Genomic DNA, 24,142 nt, shown 5'->3' with positions numbered 1-24,142 from the left:
CTATAGGTGGCAAAGTCACTTACTGGAAAGTAATGCTTCAATAAATTTTGTAAATGGTAATTGAGGACAGAGTAAGAATAATTTTGATTACTGAGACTCAGCCTATTGGCTGCCTTTTGAGCACCTGGTTTGAGCCTTGGAAGATTAAATGTGCATCACATATAAGAAGGTAAAAGTTGAAATTATAAAGTGTAAGAGAGTAAAATGAGGCAGATGAGAAAATAAAGAAACACCTGGGTAATGGTAACTCTTAAAATGGAGTAGTAAAGTAGAAAATACTAGCTAAAGAAAGGGGTTGAAAAAAGGAATTAAGGTGTATTATGCAGATGTACCAACTCCACACAAATAATATAAACATTACATATTGCACTTATGTGCTAATAAAAGATAGTTACAATTTAATTAAAATATTTTTACATTTTAAAAAATGATGATAGCCAAAGGAAATATGGGATCCTTTTTAAAGAGCTGTGAATTATAAATAATGTAACACCATGATTCTCTACTTTGATGAATGTATGTTTTATATAATCTTCTCATGGTTGGTAAAAGTTAAAAAGTATTATTATTCACTAGAATTGTGCAAATAGAGCTTCCTCTTAAAAATAGACATATGGCTATTGCTATGGTTGGGTCTAACTATTCCCCCTAAGCCTCAGATGGTTATCAGTTGGGCTTTTTCAGATGTGCCTGAATCTTTTATCACTAACTCAGTCCATTGATTCATTTGGCACCACCCTAATCCTAATAGTCTGGAACAATATAAGTAATAAGAAGAGGTTTGTCTTGTCCTTTGCTTGCTTTACTACTGTCTGTCTGCTGTGAACTGTTTTTTCTCTGTGAGGCATGTCATACCGCCTTGCCTTCAAATCAGTCAATTATTGACTGAAATCTCTACAAACTCTGAAATAAATAAACCCTTCCTCTCTTTTTTCCTTTTTTCTTTTTATAGGTACTGGGGATCGAACTCATGACCGCCTACTTGCAAGGCAGGTGCTTATGCTGCTGAGCTAAATCCCCAGTCCCCAACCCTTCCTCTCTTAACTTGTTGATATTTCATATTTGGTCTAAGTAAGAGCGAAGTAACTAAGTAGCTATTTTCTTAGTCTTTGTTACAAAGTTTCTTTAGTTGTACAGTATCAAAAGTTCAGCTTAAACAGTATTATGGAAACAAGGAATTTCTTAGTTTATATCAGCAAAAAAAAAAAAAATCCAAACTTTTAGTTTAGTTTAATTTTTCCTAGAAGGAGGCATATAAATGGATAAAGATTTGAATGTAAGTTGCTTGTGATATGATCTGTAGAGCACCCTTAGTGGGGTGGCAAAGGAAGAGACAAATATAGAATGCATAAATGAATGTCCTACTATGGACAATGTAGAGTATGTGTGGATATGACTGAGACGCATTGAAGAATATGCCTAAGAGATTATCTAAGAGGTAAAAAGTTAAGATATTCATGTTTAATCTATTCCATCATTGTTAACAGGATTGTGCCTAGGCACATTGATTCTCTAGAACTTTTAGCTATCTCATAGAAAGATGAGTATGTTTTTATGGACAGAGGCTGGCATTTGAAAGCTCTAACCATCCATTGTTATGATGATTGCAAAACAGATACTGGCAATGGAGGAGGCCTGATATCCTAACCTATATTCCACTCTTGCACTATTTACACCTACACTATTCCCACTTAAACATGTTTTCTATGTATATAGCTATCTCTAAATTCAAAAGTCCCAGCAAATATGAAGATATGGATCTTCTTTTATAAGGGTGATGTAGGATAGATATAACTTTTTAACTACCAGATTGTAGATGTGTTGAATTCTTGTCCCCTGAAATCAAAGAAAAAAATTCCAAAGGATAACGAAGGTTAGGACTAGGAAAGGTTTATTGAGAGATAATTCCTGAGTGACAGGAGTGGTCCTGAGTGTGTTGTTACTGAAACCCTTTGTCAGGGGTAATTTGTACAACAAAGTCATACTGTGAGTGTAGTGTGGATCAAACTAAAATCAATCTAGAGGATTATAAATATAGCTGCTTAAGAATGCCCTTTCTGTGAGCTTTAGCACCTTTCCCATGAGCCAGCAGCAGAGGAGACACAAAACACACCCTTCCCATGAGCCAGCAACAGCCGTGGGCCAGGAGGAGAAACAGAAAACCAATTTACCCTTCCTGTGAACCATCCAGCACACAGCTGGGAGACAAGAAGAGCCAAGGTTCACCCCCCACCCGTAAGCAACCAGCTGATTCAGAGGAACACAGACTGAGTTGATAGCATCTGAGGTACAAAAACAACTTAATGCTCATATGTTTGATTGACTTTGCAGGACTAAGCAGTAGACTGAGCATCTATTTAGAGGATAACAATATGAAATATAGCAACTCTGGGGGATTTTCTCACTGCTTTATTTTATTTTACTCAGTTTTGTTTCGTTGGTTTTATTCTGTTCTGTTTTATTTGATTTTATTGTCTGATGGTATGAGCAGCATATTTTGAAGACAATAAGAGGCAATATGGTGGCAATTGTTTATTTCCTATTATCCTGTTTTAAAATCTTGTACCACTTTTACTGTTTTGTTTTGATTGGCTTTATTCTGTTTTATTATGTTTTGGTTTTATGCTCTTTAAATTAAAATAGAAAAGTAAAAATATAGCTGCTCAGCTAATATTAATCCAGTAAGGAAGTGGGGCAAGGTGCAGTGTAATAGGGCTGCCATCATTAATCCTGTCTTACCTCTGACTTCTAAAACAAGCATTTTGGGAAAGGGTGAGTCTAAATGATCTGGTCACTGGGTGTGTGATGCATATCTGGACTGAAAGAACCGGGTGGTATTAATTACAGTACAGTCTCAAGCTCTGATTATCCCTTAGGGAAGTATGCAAGTCTGACCACTGTGACTTTACTTCAAGGCCATGTCTTCTTCAGCTGCACCTTTAGTTACAGTTCTGATGTCTTTATTTTTTTTCTGTTGACTTCCTTTCCTTGAAAATTCAGTTTCTATCTGACTATATATTAATTTATTCTCCTTTTTTTTCTGTGTTTGGTTTCTATGAGACAGAGTTTCACTATATGTTCAGGCTCATTTTGAATCATTTTGTAACCTAGGCTGGCCTCAAACTTACAGTGATCTTTCTGCCTCAGGATCCCAAGTGCTGAGATTATAGGCATGTGCCACCACTCCCAGTTATACATTAATTTCTGTCTACCTTATCTGTCTGTAATATTGGCAGGAAAACTGAAGTGTTGGATGCAAGTGTTTATTACTTAGCTGTGTTGGGAGGACTTGTACACCTGTGAACTATAAATGCTTAGATGATTGATATGGAAAGCACATTAACCACTGAGAGTTTAATCTTATACTCTCTGTTCTATATGTGTTTTTAAAGGGCACCCAATGTACTTAGTTTTCTTATCATCATTCTGATTGGCTTTATGTGATTATCAAACAACAAAAGTGGCTTGACATTTAGAATATCAAGGTGATCAGTGTTTTAGGTGGTCAAGGTCCTTTGGATTATATTGTGAGAGAGAACGGGAGGATTAACAGTTGTGAAGTAAGTTTAAAAATATTCTAAATGAATGATTTCCTTTTAGATCTAAAAAGATTTCTACTGCAAAATGTGTATTTATTAGGGATGTAGTGGTGAATTTAAAAGATGTGGTTAAGACTGTATTATTCAGCTTTCCTGTTTTTGCTGATAGTCAATAGTGTACTGCTGTAACTTTAAGAAGAGACTTGATTCATTCAGCTTAAACTTTCAGGGGATTGAGTACATGGTCGTCAGAGTCCAAGGCAAGAACATCATAGAGGAAAGGGAAAAGAGAGGAAAGCTGCTTAATTCATGGCACAGCATAGGAAGCGGCATCAGATAGGCAAGGACAAGGGACCAGATCTAGTGCACAAGGTCCAGTCTCCAAAACACAGACAGATGTACTCAGGAGTGGTCTTCATCAATCCCCTGAAGGCTTCCCAGAAATCAAGTTCACACAAACAAACTAACTATCACAGACCTTCCTACCATTACACACTTTTACTGTTACCTCTTAGGGATCAACCTGGGATGTGGTGTTGCTTCTGAGTTACAACTCATTTAGGATGATTGCTCTGATTCTACAGGTCTACAACCTAGGAAGGGTTCTATGGAGTTTTAAATAAATCTCTTATCTAGGAACCCTGGAGTAGGTTTGGGAATATAGTGAACACAGTTGTGAAATAGTCATAGGCAGGACTCCAATGACGGAATTCTATGCACTTCACTTTAAATGAGGACTATCATGGTACTTTATATCAATAACTAAGCTATTATTCATTATTTGACAACTTTCAAAAACTTAAATTATCATTTTTTTCTCTCTAGTAGTTACTTAGATTAATACTTTTTCGTAACTTTGTAAAGAACTGGAGGAAATATTATGTACTTCCTATAAATTTTGGGGTCTTCTTCAAGTGACATTTATCTGCCCTTTAATTGTGATTTTTCTGTTTAAGAACTTGCTGGCATAATCCTTCCCTGTAAGTTTCTAAGAGAGATATGGGTCCAGTTTCTTTTGTAACACAATTCCTATAATCAAACCTTCTGTTCATTCTCAGCACATTCTTCCTCTGCCTGAAAGAAATGAGAATAATTTTGATATTCATTTGTTTTCCTCTTTTAGGAATATTTTGGCTAATGACGCTGCCTTTCAACTCATATATGATTATAGTTACTGGTGTTCCAAAGACTTCTGAAGGTTACAATGTTGCAAAAAGCCTGTGCACTGCCTTCTATTTATATCTCATATCAACATACCCAAGTTGGATTGTTAATAACCTTGGTTCTGTCTCATTTCATACCAGCAGTGGAGACCTTGTTATCAATTGCCCAGTAAGTGCTCTTATTCCAGAATTTTAATTTGAGGGTCTGTAATCCTAAGAAAACTCAGGCACGGACTAGTTTAATTTGGATTCACCCAGGAGCAAAGCCCAATATGGAGTTTAGTATAATTTATTTTGGAGAGGATTATGGAAGAAGTATTTATAGAGGGATGGGAAAGTCCGAAACAAACAGAACCAAGTAAAGTTGGGTTAACACCTTAACACTGAGGTTTAATTCACCTGTAAATCTTTTAAGGCTGCTGCATATTTAGTTTTATTTTCTCTGGAATAGTTTCTTTCTTACATTCTTCCATGAAAGCTACTCATAATTGCAGGTTTTCTTTCAGCAGCTCCATTTTTTGTAATCTCAATGTTGCAGAAGAGAGCAGTCTTGCCTTTGATTGTAAAACTGGTCTTTTAATTAGGTCTCCTTGGTCCTGACTGAAAAGAATTGAGGAAGACACCATCTTTGAGATGTTCAGGGTGAACACGGGAGTGGAATGAATCCTTGATTTAGTAGAGGCTGTATGCTCCCATTTACAGCCCAAAGAATGCATTCACTTTACTCTAAATGCACAGTAGGAGAGTGGGACGGACTAATCTTTATCAAGCAAATTTGCATTAAAATTGAATGGGAATAAAGCAGCAAATGGTTTACCATATCTTGTTTAATAATCTCTTAACATTACTTATGGCTCCCATTTACATTGGTGAGTAGGAAAAGTCTTATTTCTTCTTGTAAATAGCTACTTCTATGTTTTCTTCTTAAAATTTTCTCTTCCAGAGTGCATTTGAGAATCCATATTACTACCGATTATATCACTGATTTGGTACAGACTGTTGTTTCCACAAAAATGTTTTCTGTTATGAATGAAGGGTAGCACACTGGACAGGAAATTGGGGGTTATGTGAACTAGTCAGAGCCAGCACTCAATGTTTTAGAATATCTGGATGAATTGAATTAAAATTGACATTTATCGAGCACCTGCTAATTTTTAGGCTCTGTGCCAGAAACTTTACATAAATCATCTTTTTAATCTTCACCAAAGCTGTGTGAGGATGATGCAATGATAATCATTGTATGAGATGAGAAAATGAAGACTCACAGGTTCTGAATAACTTTGTAAAAACACTTCACCTTGTGAAAGACAGGTGAAGTGTTAAGTTGAAAGTCTGAATATAATGTTACAGGCTTCATTTGCTGGGCATATGGTGACATAGACAGGTGGTTAGCAATTGTCTGAACATATCCCATATGCCGTAAGTATGGAAAGCATGTGCATAGTATTTCTTTTAGCAGGCAGTAATTCTCTTTAGGGGAAACTGCTATATGACCGTGTTCATTGAAATGATCTTAAAATCTTTAAAATTACGGAGAAACTACATTTGGGAATTTGCTCTTTAAGTAACAAGAGACTGTGTGGTTTGTGTCTTCCAGACCTCTGTCAGAAGGAACTCATTGTTCCTTTCAGGCAGCCTCTTGTGATTTAAGAAATACCTTCCACAAGTTCTCCTAGCACTCGGGCACTCATGCACCTTGAAATATACAATTCTTATTCTCTGATAACAGCACCTGACTCATGTTTTTGCAGTGGTGTCATGCTACATGGAAAGATAATGTGAGAAGATATGGAATATATTTTGCAGTTACGTTGTATCTTTTATACTTTCAGTGTACATTTGATGAAAATAATTAGCTCTTGCACTGGTGTGCTTTTTTAACATTATTTGTTTTGCTATTTTACATTATTTTTTATCTTCTTATCACCAGTATTTTTGGAAAAGTAGAAAAATCACTGAGAGGAGACATCAAAAGAATAGATTTCTTACCCTGTTTAATGAAAATAAAAATAGTATCAATAATAAAAGTGATGAAACAATGCGATAACAAAAATGATCAATATTTTAAAGCTTTATTATGATCGACAAAGTTTTCACTACTAATTAAACAAATATTTACTAGGATCCAATATATAACAGCATCCAGATATTTTTCTGATTACTAGTAATATAGCAGGGAACAAAATAAGATACAGATCCCAGTCCTTGTGACTGGCAATGGTGTGTGTGTGTGTGTGTGTGTGTGTGTGTGTGTGTGTGTGTGTGAATGTGTGTGTGAGTGTGTGTATGTAGGGAAAAGGCTTAGGAGACAGGCAACAAACAAGTAAAATAGGGATTTTGTCATACAAAGAGAAGCAATTATGGAGGAAGATAAGTAAGAAATTATAGATGACCGGGGATTTACAATTTAATATTGAGTGACTAAGTAAGCTTTGAAAATGATACTTGAGTAGAGACCTGAAAAGCAGAAAGACATGATTGGATAAATTTTTGGGGAAAAGGGTGTCTGGGCAGAGAGAATAGCAATACGCAGTCTTCAGGAAGGCTGCATACTTGGTGCATTAACAACAAACGGCCTTAGAAGCAGGGCAGGTCCAAGGAGGAGAGTTTAATTTCAGATAGTACAATAAACAAGTTAGATTAGCAGAGACTTGAATAGACCTTTATAAGGAATTATCAACCTTTGGTCTTTACTTTGAGAAAAATGAAAAAACCATTGTAATTTTTTGGATACAGATTGATAAAGTCAAATTCATGTTTTAAAGGTGATACTCTAACTGCTGTATGGAAATTAATAATAAATTGTGTGTGTGTGGCAATTATGGGTGTGTCGGAATCACCTAGATAAAAGATAATCATGGAGTGCACCGGTGGTGGTGTGAGCATAGTGAGAGGCATTATTCTCTGCAAAGGATTTCATAATGAGCTAACATCTCACTTAACTATGTAAATTTACTGAAATAATTTTACTAGCCTGAGCAATAAAATCACTATCATAAAGCTGAACTTGCTGACTAAACTGAGGGTTTTGGCAGAATGGGACACTTAAGAAAGAGACCAAGTCCTTAGAAAAAGGCAGAGCTGGCAGATAGAGTTCTGAAATAGTCTGTGATTATGTGAAACTGAAAATCCATGCCACATCAAGACAGTTTAAAAAACTGGCTGACTATGGATTGAAACCTCAAAAAACCATGAGCCAAAAATAAACTTCTCCTGCTCTTCATTGTGGGTGTTGCATTTTATGTTCCAGTAATAAGAAAAGTGACCAAGACAAAAGGTAACAAACAACAGATTGAAGAAATCATCTAGAGAATGGGAGAAAATATTAGCAAAGCACAGCTATGACAAAGTTAATACCCAAAATATGTCAGAAACTCAAAAGTTCAATAACAACAAAATGAAAATAAGAACAAATTATTTAAAAATAAGTGATAGACATAAATAAACATTTCTCAGTAAAATGGACATACAAATGATTAGCAGGTACAAGAAAAAATGATCAACACCACATATTATCAGAGAAATGCACTCAAGTAAGGACAGTGAAAATATGAAAGACAAATAATAAATGTGTCAAGGATGGCAGGAAAGGAAACCATTGTAGACTTTAAATTAGGATAGCTCTGTAGAAAAAAGAAAAACACTGTTGATATTCTTTAAAAACTTAAAAATTAGTAGTATATTATCCAGAAATCCCACTAGAACATGTCCAAAGGAAATGAAATTCTTAAGTTAAAATACCTATATGGTCTTGTAATCTCAGCACTATTTACAATAGCCTCAAAATAGAAACAAGTGATGTCTATCAATTGGTGAATGGATAAAAAATGTGATACATATACACAATGAAATACTATTCATTCATAAAAATGAGGTCCTACCATATATGACAATGTATAGGGAAATAGAGGCCATTGAATGAAGTGAGAAAAGCCAGGTAAACAAAGAGAAGTACTAAATAAACCACTTATATGGGGAATCCAAACAAATTGAATTTAGAAGTTTATAATAGAATGGTGGATATCACAGGCTGAGAGAGTAAATGTGGGGCAGGTTTGGGAAAAGGTTCATTAACAGGCATTGGGTTAGACAAGAGAAAGAAGTTTTAGTGTGCTCTTACACAGTAGCATGACTATAGATCATTAAAATAGGTGTATTAAAAGAAAACGGACAGAAAGAGTTTTGAGTGTTTAACCCTAAAGAAATGATAAGTGAATAGATAGGTGTAGCCTGATTTAAGTATTATACAATGTCTACATGAATAGAGAGGTAACAGAATATCTCATTGATGTATAATTTTTATGTTTTCATGTACCAGTAAAAAATTAACAGCCATTAGAGTATAGAATAATAATATACTATATTGCAGAAGAAATCTATCACAGAGGAATGGTAAGTTAGTGGTTGGAATAAAACACTCTAGTTTAACTCTCAAAAGTACTCATAGGACAGTAGCATTTACACCAGGCATCCATATTTTTCTGGAAAGTTTGAAGAATCACATTGGTGAGGGACAGTGAGAATCTGTAGGGGAACATAAACAGTTTGGGGACATCATGGGATTTACATCCTTTGCTGGCTTTCCTGTCTTCACCTTTCTTGCATAGTTATGGACTTTCACCCATGACTTGTGAGCAAGCTGGTAGAACTAAACCTTGGAGTAAAGACGTCAGAGTCAAACTTAAGTCCTTTCTGTACTTCTAGACACTTGTAGCTTGAATGATGACCAATAATAATGAATTAGGGACTTGAAAATATGAACAGTGTGTGTGTATAAATAACATAGCAGTTACTAATCAATCATCAAGGCAAATGTAAGAAAAATTGTGCAGATAGAAAAAAGACGGTGACCCCGCCTTCCATTCCACTGTCTTACGGTGTGCTGTGATTTTACCTCCACACTGCTCCAAATTCTCACTAATGTCTTTATGTTGGCATTACCACAGCTTCTCTGACCTCTCATTCTTCCTTCAAAAGTTGTCTTATTTAATGTCTTTCTCTTAATTCTTATTACTTACTAGAGGTTAATAATATGAATTCATCCTTTCGACATGCTGCTCCTTTGCCTGCATCAACAACAGGCATTCTTGAGTTCCTCTGCACCTCTGGCTATTCTTGTGAAATCTCCTTTGCCCACACCTGCTTTTCTGTTCCTCATTTCTGATCCTGATATACTATCTTTTCTGGTGTTACTTGCATATTTAGTTGGGACTGCCCATATGAATCCTCCAGTGGGGTGTTAAATAAGTAGTTGAACTAAGAGAAAGATATCTAAGTCATAGAGAATTGGCAGTAAGTAAAGCCATGGGAGTGCAGTGGGTCACACAGAAATCAGGCGCTGAAGAGAAATGTGCTCCAGAGAAACCTCTGGAAAAGCAGCATTTTAAGAGCAGGTACATGAGGTTCAGTGAGCAGAGGAATCTGAAAACATAGCACTTTGGTGTTAGGAGGCAAATCAGAAGACAGGAGTGCAACAGGAATCAGTGATAGCGCTAAGGAGCAAGGGGAGGGTCACGGGACTAGTGCTAATAGAGGCAGGCGGAAGAGTGTCTACAGGATTTATTGACATCGCAGCCTGAGAAGACACTATCTGGGCCTTTTCTGTGGAGCTGGCAAAGTGGTTGAATCTAGACCGAACAGGTTTGATGACTGACGGAGAGGTAATGAAATAGAAATAGTATTCTTCAAACCTTTAAGGAGTAGGGAGATCACAGAATAATAGCTAAGCAAAATATGGAATTAAAATAAATACAAATTTATAGGCATATTTAAATGCTAATAGAACTTTTTGAAAGAAATTAAATTATTTGTAGATGTTTATCTTCATTCTTGTTAGAAGAAAATCAACTAAAATAAGAACAAAGGAATTAAGAAGGCTATGTCTTGCCAGTGATGATAATGCAAATAATATTTATTACATTCTGAATATACTGAATACCTGATTTTGGAAGGCAGAAAGCAGATGGAGAAGGGGAAAGTGATTTATAGAGCATATAAATTTAGAAACTAGGCTATTTCAGAACTGGATATCAACCTGGTTGAATTTTTCCATACCTCAGGATCTTTAACAAAGCTTTAGATCTGAGAGGGATCATGTACTATGGAGAATAGACCACAGGCACAGAAATAAAAGGGCAGAGATTTTGAAGATTTGTATTATGAGCCCTTACGTTTGCTGTTACACTTTCCAGTCAGCATAACCAGGTAGGCCATCCTCCTGCACAACAATATAGAAGAAAATTTAATTAAAGAAATTAAATCAAAAACTTTCAGGCCATGTGATAGGGTGTGTGTGTGTGTGTGTGTGTGTGTGTGTGTGTGTGTGTGTGTGTGTGTGTGTCTGTGTGTCTGTGTGGTGAAGGGCTAGATTAAAAATAAAATATTTGGATTAAAAGTTTACATGCTGAAGAGCAGCTGCTTACACTACTAAGCTAAATCTCCAGCTCACTTTCCCTGTTTTTAAATGGCAGAGATCAGGATCAGACTCTCCTGGAAGGCATTCACAGGTAGTGTGTTAGATTGCTAAGATTGCTGTGGCAAAGTAACACAAACTGAGTGGTGTGAGTAATAGAAGTTTATTGTGTCACAGTTCTGCAGGCTAGAAATTTGAGATTGAGGTGTCAGCAACAGGGATTCCTTCTGAGAGCTTTGAAGGAAAATTTGATTCATGCATTTTCCCTAGTTTCTGGTGATTTGCCTGAGATTTGGTGTATATTGGCTAATAGAAGTATCCCTGCCTTCATTTTTGAACGATGTTCTCCTTGCATGAGTAACTGCTACCTTTCCCATTTTTATAAGGATTATCAGTCATATCAGATTAAAGAACTATCCTTCTCTACCATGAATTTATCTGACTATAATAGCCCCTTTTTCAGTAGCCCTGTTCACATTCTGAAATAGTGAAAATTCAAAATAGACATTTTTGAGTAGATCCAACTCAAACCGTAACTGCCAAACTTGAACAACTAATATATGCATGGGGTAATCAACATATATGATGAATGTTTAATTTTAAAATAATTCACTACATTAAGTTTATCTGTTAATCCTCCTCAAAATACTGACCATCAGTTCAAACACACTTATCCTGTCGTTCTTGCTACTTTCTGAAGCAGTTCTGGAAGTCCTTTTTTGTGGATGTCTTTACAAGTTGTGATTTAAAAAGTGCAATACCATGATGCTGCCGCCAAGGGCCATCTAACAAAGTCAGACTAGTTAAAGACACTATGGTATGTCTTCATCCTCCTTATTCTCACACCTGGTACCACGTTGCTTGTGTTTCTACCCCAAAGTCAAAATGACCATGACGGGTAAACATTTTGAATCAATTCAAGACATCAAAACAGCCACAACAGTGCAACTAACAGCACTCATGAAGGAGGACTTTGAGAACTGCTTCAAAACGTGGCAAGAGTGATGAGGTAAAGGCACTCAAAATAAAGAGTAATATTTTCAGAGGGATTAACGACAGTGTGTCTTTTATTATAATACATTTTTAAAAACGTAAAATTCACTGTATTTTTCAATTACACTTGATACTTTGGTTCCCAAACACAAAGTTCAGAGAAGCTCACATAGCAGAGATTGGGACGTGTTCTTCCTAAACACACTGATGCTTTTTATGGTTCTTCAGTGCTTTACAAGGAAATCTATAGTCAAAGAGAAAATGAGAGCGTTTAGAAATATCAACCATGAAAAAAAAAAGATAAAAGGACATGAAAGGATTATAGATGACACAAGGTAATAAAGGCAAATACTTTTCAAAATACTATAATTAGTGCTTTAAAAATTTTTTAATCTTTATTAGTGCTCTTTGAGAAATGAGGGATATTTTGTGAGCCTTAAACAGGAAACAAACGTAATACTAATAACAAAGTGTCAGGATAAAGAAATAGCTTTTGATCACCAAGTACACAATAGCAATAATAAATAAAATATTGGTAATATAAAAATAGGAATTTACCCTGAAATTATGATGTAAGAGTTTACACACAGAAGAAAGAAGGCTTAGTAGCTAGAGAAGATGCTGAACAGGGAATAGAATAGAGAAATTGTTCCAACTGGAGGAAAGGACGAGAGGGGGAATACATGTGGATTTGTTGATGGGACAATGAAAATGGTGTTTATAAATTTTTATATGAAGTAAGCTGAAACAAGGAATTTTAAGAGCTAGACTGCTAGGATTTGAATCCTGGATATTCCCTTTTCCTAGATGTGTAATAGTGAGATACTTTATCATCTCTTATGACTAGGTTTATTTATTTGTAAAATATAAACAGTAGTAGTATTTGCCCTATGTATTGACTTATTAGCAGACAACACTTTGAAAAATGTCTGACACAGAAGCTCTAAAATTTTAACTATTCTTACATAAAAATGAAAAGTATGACAAAATTGATAAAATATGATAAAACATTTGGGAAGTGAAAAGTTTTGTGATAGTTATAGCTATTGTGATGTGACAGATTCCAAACAGGTAAAAGAAATAGAACTGAACTGAAATCTGTGGCCGTGCATATCTGACTATTTTACCAGTGCTTCACTGTCCAAATGTGGGCCTGGAACAGGTATAAGAATTGTATTCATCCAAATTGCTGTTGTCGGTGTATAATTCTCAGATGGTTCTCCAAGTGAGCCTAATGAGGAGGTTATTTGGATTGAAAGATATGAAGTGGAAGCAGTGAAAGATAATAAGGTTTAAATGATTGAATTGTAAGTAAAATTACATGAAATGGTTTTGGACAGGGAGAAAGTTGAGATATCAATGAATTAGAGGATTAGTTGGAGCTGATGAGTAGGTAGGTAGTTGAAAAACCCACCTTTAAAAGAGAAGTCTCTGGTCAGAGAATGGATGGTGGCCTTGGTGATGTAGGCACAGGTATTTGAGGTCCATGTGACTGAAGAAGAGGATTAAAGAAGATACAGAATTATCATAGTTAAAACTCCCTAAGTATCTCAAGTGAATCAGCATATAACATTCTCTAAACAGTTGACCAGCTCAATTCTAAATCTTGAAATTCTGAATGTGAGTCTATGAATCAGATCAAGTATCTTTCCTAATTTAATCAATTGTGTCTAAGGTATGTGCTACATGTGTCACTAAACAAGAAAAAGGGTATCAAGATATGTATTGGAAATGTCTGTAAAAGTGTCTGTTAGAGTCATTCAAAGAACTGAAAGACTAAATTGTGGATGGGGTATCCAATTTAGTTCAAGATCGTGGCAAATTTTAAAGAATTACTACAAGTTCCATACCCAATGTGTCATTGTCTGAATAGCAATGTTCAGGGCAGTGCTATGAAGACTGGTATAACATGTATCCATTTATTCATTCAAATACTCATTTTTAATTAGTAAGTATTGAGTCAGCATGAAACAAGGGATATGTGTTTTGATGAGCACTGAGGACATAAGACCAATATTGCAAACTGGTGAAACCCAAAGCAGGGATGCTGTAGTCTCTGCTCTTGCATTTACTATTTGTTTTTTTAAAAATTTTTTAAAATTTTATTTTGTTTAAAGAGAGAAGGAAGAGAAAATTTAAAAAGCAAAATAGAAAAAACAAGAACAGTAGAATGCAGAACTAAAAAAAATAACATAACATCGCCAGTTGATACATTAAATGTCATCTTAACAATAGTTGTTAAATTACAAAATCAAAGGCTGAAAAGTGGCTAGACACTCAAACATTGACAGTGCAATCTCTTCTGTTCAATGATCTGATAGAACTTCAGTGATCTGGTCATCTATCTTACACACTATATATACTGTTACCTCCTTTAGAGCACTTAGCTTCCCTTTCACATTTACAATATCTGTGATACTTTTTGTACCCCATTATTCTGTCAGTTCTTACTATTTTTCACACTAGAGAGACAATGTGATATTTATTCATGTGAGTCTTGTTTATTTCACTAATGAGGATACTCTCAAGTTGCCTCTATTTGCCTATAAAGGCCTCAAGATCATCTTTTTTATAGCTGAATAGTATTTTATTATATACCACATTTTTTCATCCACTCTGTGGTTGATGGGCATTTTGGTTTTCCAAGATTTAGCTATCAGAAATTGTGCTGCTATGAACATAGGTGCACAGGTATCACTGTGACATGACCTTTTCAATTTTTCTGGGGAAATACCCAGGAAAGGACTAGCTAGATTTAAAGAAACTTCCAATTCTAGTTTTTTCAACACTGATTTCCACAGTGATTGCACCAGTCTGCACTCCCAACAGTGGAGCAGTGTTCCTTTTTCTCCACCTCCTCGCCAACATTTGTTATCAATTGTTTTCTTGATGGCAGCCATTCTTTCTGGGATGAGATGAAATCACAATGCTGTTTTAATTTGCATTTTTTGAATGACCAGTGATGGTGAACATTTCTTCATATATGTATTTGCCATTTTAATATCTTTATCTGAGAACTGTGTGTTCATTTCCAATGCCCATTTTTGGAGAGGGTCTTTGAATTTGGGGGGCTTGATGTTTTTCAGTTCTTTGTATGTTCTGGATATAAGTCCTCTGTCTGAGGGATTGTTGGCTAAAATACTTTCCCATTCTGTTGGTTTTCTTTTTGACTTTGTTGGTGATTTCTTTTGAAGTGCAAAAGCATTTTAGTAATATGAGATCCCAGTTATTGATTCTTTGAAGTATTTCCCATGTAGTTTGCATTTTATTCATGAATTTTCTCCCTACCCCTATGTCTCCAAGATTTTTACTTACCTTGTCCTCCAGTAGATTTAGTGTTTCTGTTTTAATATTTAGATCCTTGATCCATTTTGACTTTAGTTTAGTGTATGGTGATAGGCATGGGTGTATTTTCAGTCTTCAGCATGTGGAAAGCCATTTTTTCCAACACCATTTATTAAAGAAGCTATCTTTTTTTTTCCCAGTGAACATGTTTAGTTCTTTGTCAAATATCAGGTGGCTGACTGCCTTTGTAGTAGTGTTTGTATCTTCTAATCTCTTCCATTGATCCTCAGGTCTATTTCTTTGCCAACTGCCAGTATCATGATGATTTTATTACTGTGGCTTTATTATATAGTTTCAAGTCAGGAGTTGAGATGCCTTCTGTCTTGCCTTTGTTGCCCAGAACTGCTATTTTAGGTTTCTTCTGTTTCCAGATGCATTTCAGAAATGTTTTCTCTAGATCTATAAAGTATGTTAATGGTATTTTGATGGGATTGCATTAAATCTGAATAACAGTTTTGGGACTAGGGCCATTTTCACCATGTTGGTTATTCCTAACCAAGAGCAAGGAATATCCTTCCATTTTCTAATACCCTCTTCAATCTCCTTTTTTAGAGTAGTATAATTTTCAGCATATAGGTCTTTTACATTCTAGGTTAGGTTGATTCCTAAGTATTTTATTTTTTAGATATTATTGTGAAAGGCAATACTTCCATAATTTCTCTCAGTGAGATTTTTGTTTGTGTACAGGAATGCTATTGATTTTTTGAGTGTTGACTTTGTATCTGGCTATGCTGCTGAATTTCTTTATTACCTCTACTAGTCTTTTAATTGAGCTTTTGGTGTCTTCTATGTAGAGCATCATCTGATCTGCAAATAATGATAATTTACCTTCTTCTTTTCCTATTATGTCTCCCTCTTATCTGATTGCTCTGGCTAATATTTCCAGAACTATATTGAATAGGAGTGGTGATAGTGGACATCCTTGTCCTTGTTCCTGATTTCAGAGTGAAGGCTTTCAGTGTTTGTCCATCTTGTATAACGTTAGCTGTTAGTTTGTCATAGATGGCCTTTATAAGATTGAGGTACATATTGTCTATTTTGAGTTTCTGTAGGAAATTTATATGAAAAGGTATTGGACTTTATTGAAAGCTTTTTCTGCATATATTGAGATGACTGTGTGATTTTTGGTTTTGGCTCTGTTGATGTGCTGTATTACCTTTATTGATTTGCATATGTTGAACCATCCCTGCATTCCTGGAATAGGTCCCACTTGGTTGTGGTGTATAATCTTCTTGATGATTTGCTGCATTCTATTTGCCAATATTTTATTGAGAATCTTTGCCTCAGTGTTCATTGTGAGATTGGTCTATAGTTATCCCTTTTCGTTGGGTCTTTCTCTGGTTTTGGTATCATAGTGATACTTGTCTCCAAGAATGAGTTAGGAAGGATTGCTTCTCTTTCAATCACTGAAGAGTTTAAAGAGAATTGGCATTAAGTCTTCTCTGAATTTCTTATAGAATTCATCTGAGAATTCCTCAGGACCTGAGCTTTTCTTTGTTGGTAAAGTTTTGATCACATTTTTTATTTCAGTAGCTGAAATTGGGTTATTCAAAATTGCTATATCTTCTTGATTGAGCTTTGGTAGTTCATATGTTCCTAGAAATCTGTCCATTTCTTCTGTGTTTTTCACCCTATGTGTATAGAGATTTTCAAAGTAGGTGTTCACGATCTTTTGAATTTCCATAGGATTTGTAGTAATTCCCTTCTTTTCAGTCCTTATTGTATGGATTTGAGTTTTTTCTTTCTTTTTCTTGATAAGGTTTACTGGGGGTTTATCAATTTTGTTTATTCTCTCAAAAAACCAGCTCTTTGATTCATTAATTCTTTATATTGTTTTTTTTTAGTTTCAATTGCATTAATTTCTGCTCTAATCTTTACACTTCCCTCCTTCCCATGAGCTTTGAGTTTGACTTGCTCTTCCTTTTCTAGAAGCTTGAGATGTAGCACTAGGTTATTTATTTGTGTTCATTTCATTTACTTGAAGTGACTATTTATTGCTATATATTTCCCTCTTAGGACTGCTTTCATTGCATCCCATAGGTTATGGTATGTTATATCTGCATTTCACTGTATTGTAGGTATTGTTTTATTTCTTCTTTAATTTCATCAGTAACCCATTGGTTATTCAGAAGGTTGTTATTTAATTTCCATGTATTTATGCAGGTTTTGTGGGGTTTTTTTGCCATTGATTTCCAATTTTAATGCACTATGATCAGATATTATGCATGGGATAATTTCTCTTCCTTTGCATTTAGTTAAGAATGCTTTATGGGTTAATATATGATCTATTTTGGAGAATGTCCCATGTACAGCTGAGAAGAATGTATATTCTGATGTGGCTGGGTGGAACACTCTGTAAATATCCACTAAGTCTATTCCCTCACAGTTATAATTCAGTTCTATTATTTCTTTGCTGAATTTTTGTCTAGTTGACCTACCTCTTTGTGACAGTGGGGTGTTAAGGTCTTCTATTTCAATTGTGTTCTTATGTATTTGGTTTCTCATGTCCATTAGTATTTGTCTTATATAGTGGGTTGTGTTCCTGTATTTGGTGCATATATATTTATAATTGTTAGTTCTTCTTGTAGTTTTCCACTTACAAGTATGTAGTGGCCTTTTTAAAAATCTCTTTTAATTCTTTTAGGTTTGAAGTTCACGTTGTCTGCAAACAGAATAGCTACTCCTGCTTTTTTTCTGTGTTCCTTTTGCATGGAATTCTGTTTTCTACCCTTTGACTTTTAATCTATGGGTTTCTTTTTGAGTCAGATGTGTTTTTTGTATACAGAATATTGTGGGATCCTGTTTCTTGATCCATTCTGTCAACCTATTTCTCTTAAGAGGTGAATTGAGCCTATTTACATTTAGGGGTGCCACTGATATGTACTGGCTTGATTTTGCCATCTTGTGTTCCTATTGTTGGTTTCCTGTTTTTCTCCCTTGTTTAATTTCTTGTCCAGCCTGGTAGTTTCTTTCTGTTGTGGTTCTGGGGATTGTGGTCATTTTTATCTCTATGTACCAGGTCTTTCAGTACTCTTTCTAGGGTTGGCTTGGTGGACATGAATTTCTTCACTTGTTCTTTGTCACGAAAGTATTTTGTTTCTCCATTAAATTTGAAAGACACTTTTTCTGGGTACATCAGTCTGGGTTGCATCCAGCCAGCACGGTGGTCCACTTTGGTCCAAGATTCTGAGAGATAGGATTGGATCCAAGGGTCAACAACCCAAGAAAGTTGTTTTCTTTTAGGGCTTGAAATACTTCACTCCAAGCTTATCTTAACTTGAAGGCTTGTGCTAAAAAGTCTGCCGTGATTCAAATAGGCTTTCCTTGATAGGTGAGTTGTGTCTTTTCTCTGAAGATTTTAGTATTCTGTTTTTACGCTATATGTCTGGGATCTTGATTATTATATGTCTGGGTATAGATCTATGTTGGTTGTGACTGTTTGGTATTCTGTATGCCTCACTTATTTGTATATCAGGTTTTTTCCCTATGTGTGGGAAATTTTCTGCCATTACTTCTGTCAATAGTTTAGTTATGTCATTTTCATTGACTCCTGCCTCTTCACTGATGCCTATTAATCTTGTATTGTTTCTCTTGGCATAATCTTGAAGCATCTAGATTGTCGTTTCATGCTGCTTTGTTGTTTTTATAAATTGTACCCTTTTACAATTGCCAGCTGTGATTCTGTCTTCAAGGTCTGAAATTCTATCCTCAGCTTCATTTAAATGGTTTTGCCAGCTTTCAGTAGAATTTTTATTTCTTGGATATAAATTTGTTTAATGGATTCTGCTTGTTTTCTGCATTGTTCATTCAAAGTTTTAATCAATTTCCCATGCTCTTGTATTTTTTAAATCTATTTCTTCTCTAGCTATGTTGAGCAACTTATTTACTAATGTTGTTATTTCTGTCTTTATGTAAGATATTATTTCTAATTTAATTTCCTCTATAGTCCCATAGATTTGCTACTTTACTTCATTTGCTATCTTTTCAGAGATTCTTAGTGTATGACTTTTAAAGTCCTCTATGTAAATGTCATCTGTTCTTGCTCCTGATGGATTGGATGTTTGAGATTGCATTTTGCCTTTTCTTTTTGTCATTTTCACCTTTTGGGTTAATATTTTGTCTTTCAGTCTCAACAGTCTCAACTGGCTGTAGTGTGAATTGTATGGTTCTATTGTGTGGTCGATCTTTATCCAAGTGCTGGGTACCACAATGAAGAGGAGAGCCAGTCACCTGAGTTTCTACTATAGGGCCTGTTGGTGAGTCCTATATTCTTTCTGGGCTAATTAACCCAGAAGTATTGATGTAGGTCAACTCTGAGTTCCTGCTGTTGCTATGTCTTCAGGTTGTTACAGATCACCAAATCTCCCCATCTATAGTGTTGTCAGCTGAGGCCCTACTGTGTCACTGGGGGGTCATAAGCTCTTTTAGTTTTCTCCAAGTTAGTGGAGGCTTTTTGGCACATTCCCCAACCTGTCTGATGTTCTCTGTGTGGAGGAGGGGATTACCCACTGTCTTGTCAGGTTCATCAAGGTCTAACAGTTAGAGGGAGTTTCACTTCTGCTCCTATTTACCCACTGCAGATGTCTATTTTTAGGGGCAAACTCACCATATTGACTGGAGCCTGTTGGGGTCTTCTGTTTGGCTGAGGGGTTCCTGAGTCTTGCATCCAGCCAGCACAGTGGTCCACTTTGGTCCAGGATTCTGAGAGATGGGATTGGATCCAAGGATCAACTGCAGTACTAGGTCCAGGAAGTGCCCTAAGGGACAGGCCCTTGATGGCAGACCAAGGTGGCTAGGTTGTGCCAGGGGCTTCCTTGGTTTTCCAGGCTCAGGGGTGGGCCCAGCAGTGGCAGTCTGAGGCAGCTAGGTCCTCCATTTACTATTTGTATTGCTTAGGCAAATGATTTTTTTCTCCTGGAGACTGTTTTCACTTTTAAAAAATAGTCAATCATCTCTCTGAGATTCCAAATTAAATGGACTATGCTACGTGTTTATCCTGGAAGCAGATATACAAAGAATTGCTAAAGTGGTAACATAATAATCAATCAACTGGTTGAACTGCTCAAGGGTGACACCCAGTAAACAAATGGTGGAAAGGAACTGCAGGTCTATAAACAGCAGATCTTTAGGGCACAGAGTTTAGAGTCATTTGGAGAAGGAGGCACCTAGAAAAGCTACCAGGGGATGCTATGCTTGAGTTGAATTTTGGAGGATATGCTGAAGTTAGACTCATAAACAGAGAAAACACATGCATAGGTGCAGAGATATAAAGTCACGCAACTCATTGACAGAACACTAAGTGGTAAGACATGACTGACCCATAGATGGATTTGTTTTTGGTGAGGGTGCAGGAGGGGACATAGGTTGTTATAGATTGTGGGTTGTGTGATGGTTTAAATCGCTGGGTAGCATTATACAAACACAGTGATACACAAGGGCTAGGAAAACAGTAGTCCAATATGTTGTATAGATAAGATGAAACAGACGTGAAGAAAGTGGATATAAAATAAGTTAGCCTTATGAACATATCTGACACACAGGGTAGGATAAACTTAATATCAAAGTTCTTGCTACATACCTGCAAAGTTGGACTTGTGGGATCCTAAGGTTTTTGCATTTCTTATGACTGGGCATGAGATATATACAGAGTGGGTCATTTAGTGCTACAATCCTATTGATGGTGGGGAAATAGGGCACAAAATAGGTACAATAAAGACTTACTACTTGAGCTAGATGAACTTTATTGTAAGCAACAAATGCGACTGGAGAAAGACACATGAAAACAGAGTTTAGCAGAGTGCACTATATAAAAACTACAATGAAGCTTAGTGCATCTCTTCACCAATAGTTTTCTTAAAAGAAATAAACCATTTCACATTTAAGTATATCATCATGCAAAATATCACATTTCATCTTATAAACATGTACAGTTATTGTCATTTAAAAATAAAATTTTAAAAACCTAAAAAAGAAACATGGTTTTTTTCTTCATTTTCTTCCCTTGAGGAAAGATCTTCCAACTACAAAGGCTGTAGATATGGTAAATTAGATTGTTTCTGAAAAGAGGCTGATGATTTTCTTTCTCCCATTTTCTGTGCTGTTCCTCCCTATCCCTGAAATTTGGTCTTGACTCAAAATCAGGTCTTTTATGTTCTTTACCTGATTGTACTCAGTTTGGTTCCGTACTACATAAAACTTTAAAGAGAAGAAATTTCTATTTTCTGATTGTCTGAGGGCACTTAGAACTTAATCTTAAAAGTTCTGATTACTTTTTCCTTGATTTCTCTTTGGGGCCCCCAAAAGTACTATATATAGAGAGATATTTTTGTGGTTATTTCTTGGAGCTTTTGAAAGTGCACTGGAATTTGAAAATAGCGATTAATAATTTTTAAACTATTTCTTTCCTAACTCCTACATTCTTATTTATGAAGACCAGTTTAGTTTTGTACCCAAAGGATTATGACTTAGAAGAAATCTTTTCTTATTCTCTCTTATGACAAAACTATTTTAAAAGAAATATCCTAGCAGGTTCCTTTTCTTCATCCATTTCTTTCTTTTTCCTTTCAATTTTTGCCTTCTGGTGCATGATCAAATCTTCCTCTCCTCCTTTGTTCTCCTAATGGTCTCTGGCTCCCCCCAAATCATATCTGGAACAAGATTATTTTACCAAGTGATCTCCTTTTATAAGGTTTTCTTGTCAGTGGTTTCAGTGGAACTCGAGCGTGCAGAGCCATGATTTACCACCACTCAGAACTAAGTAATTTAATATATTCACACATCTTGAAAAGCAAGATGAATGAAAAATGCCTATGAATGACACGGGTTGATTTACTCAGTAAATGTGGCTGGACTAGGAAGTTTTCTGTCCTGGTAAATGCACAGAGCTACAGAATTCCCTGAGCACATGAAGAGTTCTGGAATTCACATAGAATGTTATTGTACTTACTGTTGTATTTGAACAGTGTATAAAATGTTTGACCTGTACAAAGAAGATTGGATCATCATTTTTAATATGAGCTTTTGGTACAGAACTGAACAAAAGTAATGTTAAGTGATGGAGTAATGAGAAAAGTCTTACTTCACATTTTAGAAATTATAAGATAGCAATGAAGGCTACAGAACATAAAATTATGAATTTAAGCAAAAAAGTATGTCTGCACACTAGAATATTTGATTTATGTGTTCCTGAAAGCTCACCCACTGGGCTTAAATGAGCCTTGATCCTTCCTGAATTAAATATACTCTGTTATAGGGAATCCTTCCTAAATTAAGCATACTTGGTTAAAGGGAAACTTCTGATGATTTTGTCTTAAATCTGAGTACGTGGTAACTGTGCAGTACATGGTTTCCAATGTCAGTGATGTTTGGCTCTCTGAGGAAAACCTGATGTCTAGTCCCTGATAAGAATATTTTTCTTTCCTTTACAGGTTATGGGCCAAGTTGGAGAATGTGATCCCTTTCTGGCAGTGTGTTTGAAGTGGAACTCAAGTCCTATATTTTTAGCTGTTCCAGGAATGCTGTTCTGTGTCCTAGAATAGCTCCCCCAGCCCTTACATGACCCTCTCAAAGCCATCAGTCTGTGTCTCAACTGCATCATTCACCGAGGATGTTATGAAATGTAGATTTCTGAGTACTGCTCTGTACCCATGAGTTAGAATTACTGGGAAAGGTAGAATACAGAGCAAGGGGATTTTATATATGTTAAAATTTCAAGCCATTGCTAACCAAGATGATGGAAGAATATGATCAAGAAGTGAAGGGAAGAAAAAGAGAGGGATAAGCATCAGAAAAGAATTAATATGTGAATACTGTTGTGCTATAAAGTAGGATGAACTTGAGTCATTTGTTGAACCACAATGTTAAGTGAAGTAAATTAGACACACAAGCTTAAATGTTTCATTGTTACATGAGAAACCAAAATTATGAGTAGTAAAATAAACATGATAATAATAAGAAGAGAGATCTTTCTCAAATGGGAAGAAGAGCAAGATATGGAGGTGGACGGAGCAAAGGAGATGACAAATAATTATGATGTGCTGTGTATATGTACCAATTCCCCACAAGGAACATAAAGTTTATGTGTTATGTACTAAAATTAAAAAAAAATAAAATTTAAAAGCTATGTTCTGTACTTATATGAACTCTTTATAGTGAATATAACCAGTATATCTGGCAAATGTGCACTTTAAATAAAGTCATAATGTTCACCTATATTCTTATCAGTTGTCCATATGAATTTTGTGTATTGGCTTATTTAAACCTTATGTTATGCTAAAATCAATCATTATTATGACTTCAGAAATGAAAATCTGGTTCAGCTCACTCTCCTAAAATCAGGAAGCCAGAAAACACATGAGATGAAAAACCAGACATGCAGGGTATCTTCAGCATCTGTTCTATCCCCTGTGGCACATGTTTCTCTTCAAACTTTAGGGGGTGGGTATATCCCTAAGACATTTCCAGGCTAATTGCCATCTGGCTTTCTGCAATGAAGATAGACCCAGGGCATTGTCTCCTCTGAATTCTCAGCATTTCCTTTAGAGGCATTACCCAGGGCCTCTTCTAGCTAGCTCAAACCAAACAAATTCAGGATGATTCTACAAGAGCGATTCAGATGTACATTTCTCTGCCAACCATCCGTATGATTGCTTAGTGCCATTACAGCAAATAGCGCAACACTACATTGACCT

General features: G+C 35.7%; 1 long non-coding RNA gene across 1 annotated transcript; it reads left to right on the top strand.

The window, feature by feature from the left end:
- Positions 1–4,794: 4,794 nt before the first annotated feature.
- On the top strand, positions 4,795–23,654 carry LOC134477171 (uncharacterized). Its single transcript, XR_010049082.1, has 3 exons — positions 4,795–4,871; positions 19,580–19,708; positions 22,880–23,654. It is a non-coding gene; the product is annotated as an uncharacterized LOC134477171 (long non-coding RNA).
- The last annotated feature ends 488 nt before the right edge of the window (positions 23,655–24,142 follow it).

Source organism: Cavia porcellus, unplaced genomic scaffold, assembly GCF_034190915.1.
Source record: "Cavia porcellus strain 051 isolate PalLab524CR breed Dunkin Hartley unplaced genomic scaffold, mCavPor4.1 scaffold_8, whole genome shotgun sequence".
NCBI classification, from domain to species: domain Eukaryota; kingdom Metazoa; phylum Chordata; class Mammalia; order Rodentia; family Caviidae; genus Cavia; species Cavia porcellus.
The sequence above is the reverse complement of the archived record's forward strand: the minus strand, read 5'-3'. Positions and strand labels throughout refer to the sequence as shown.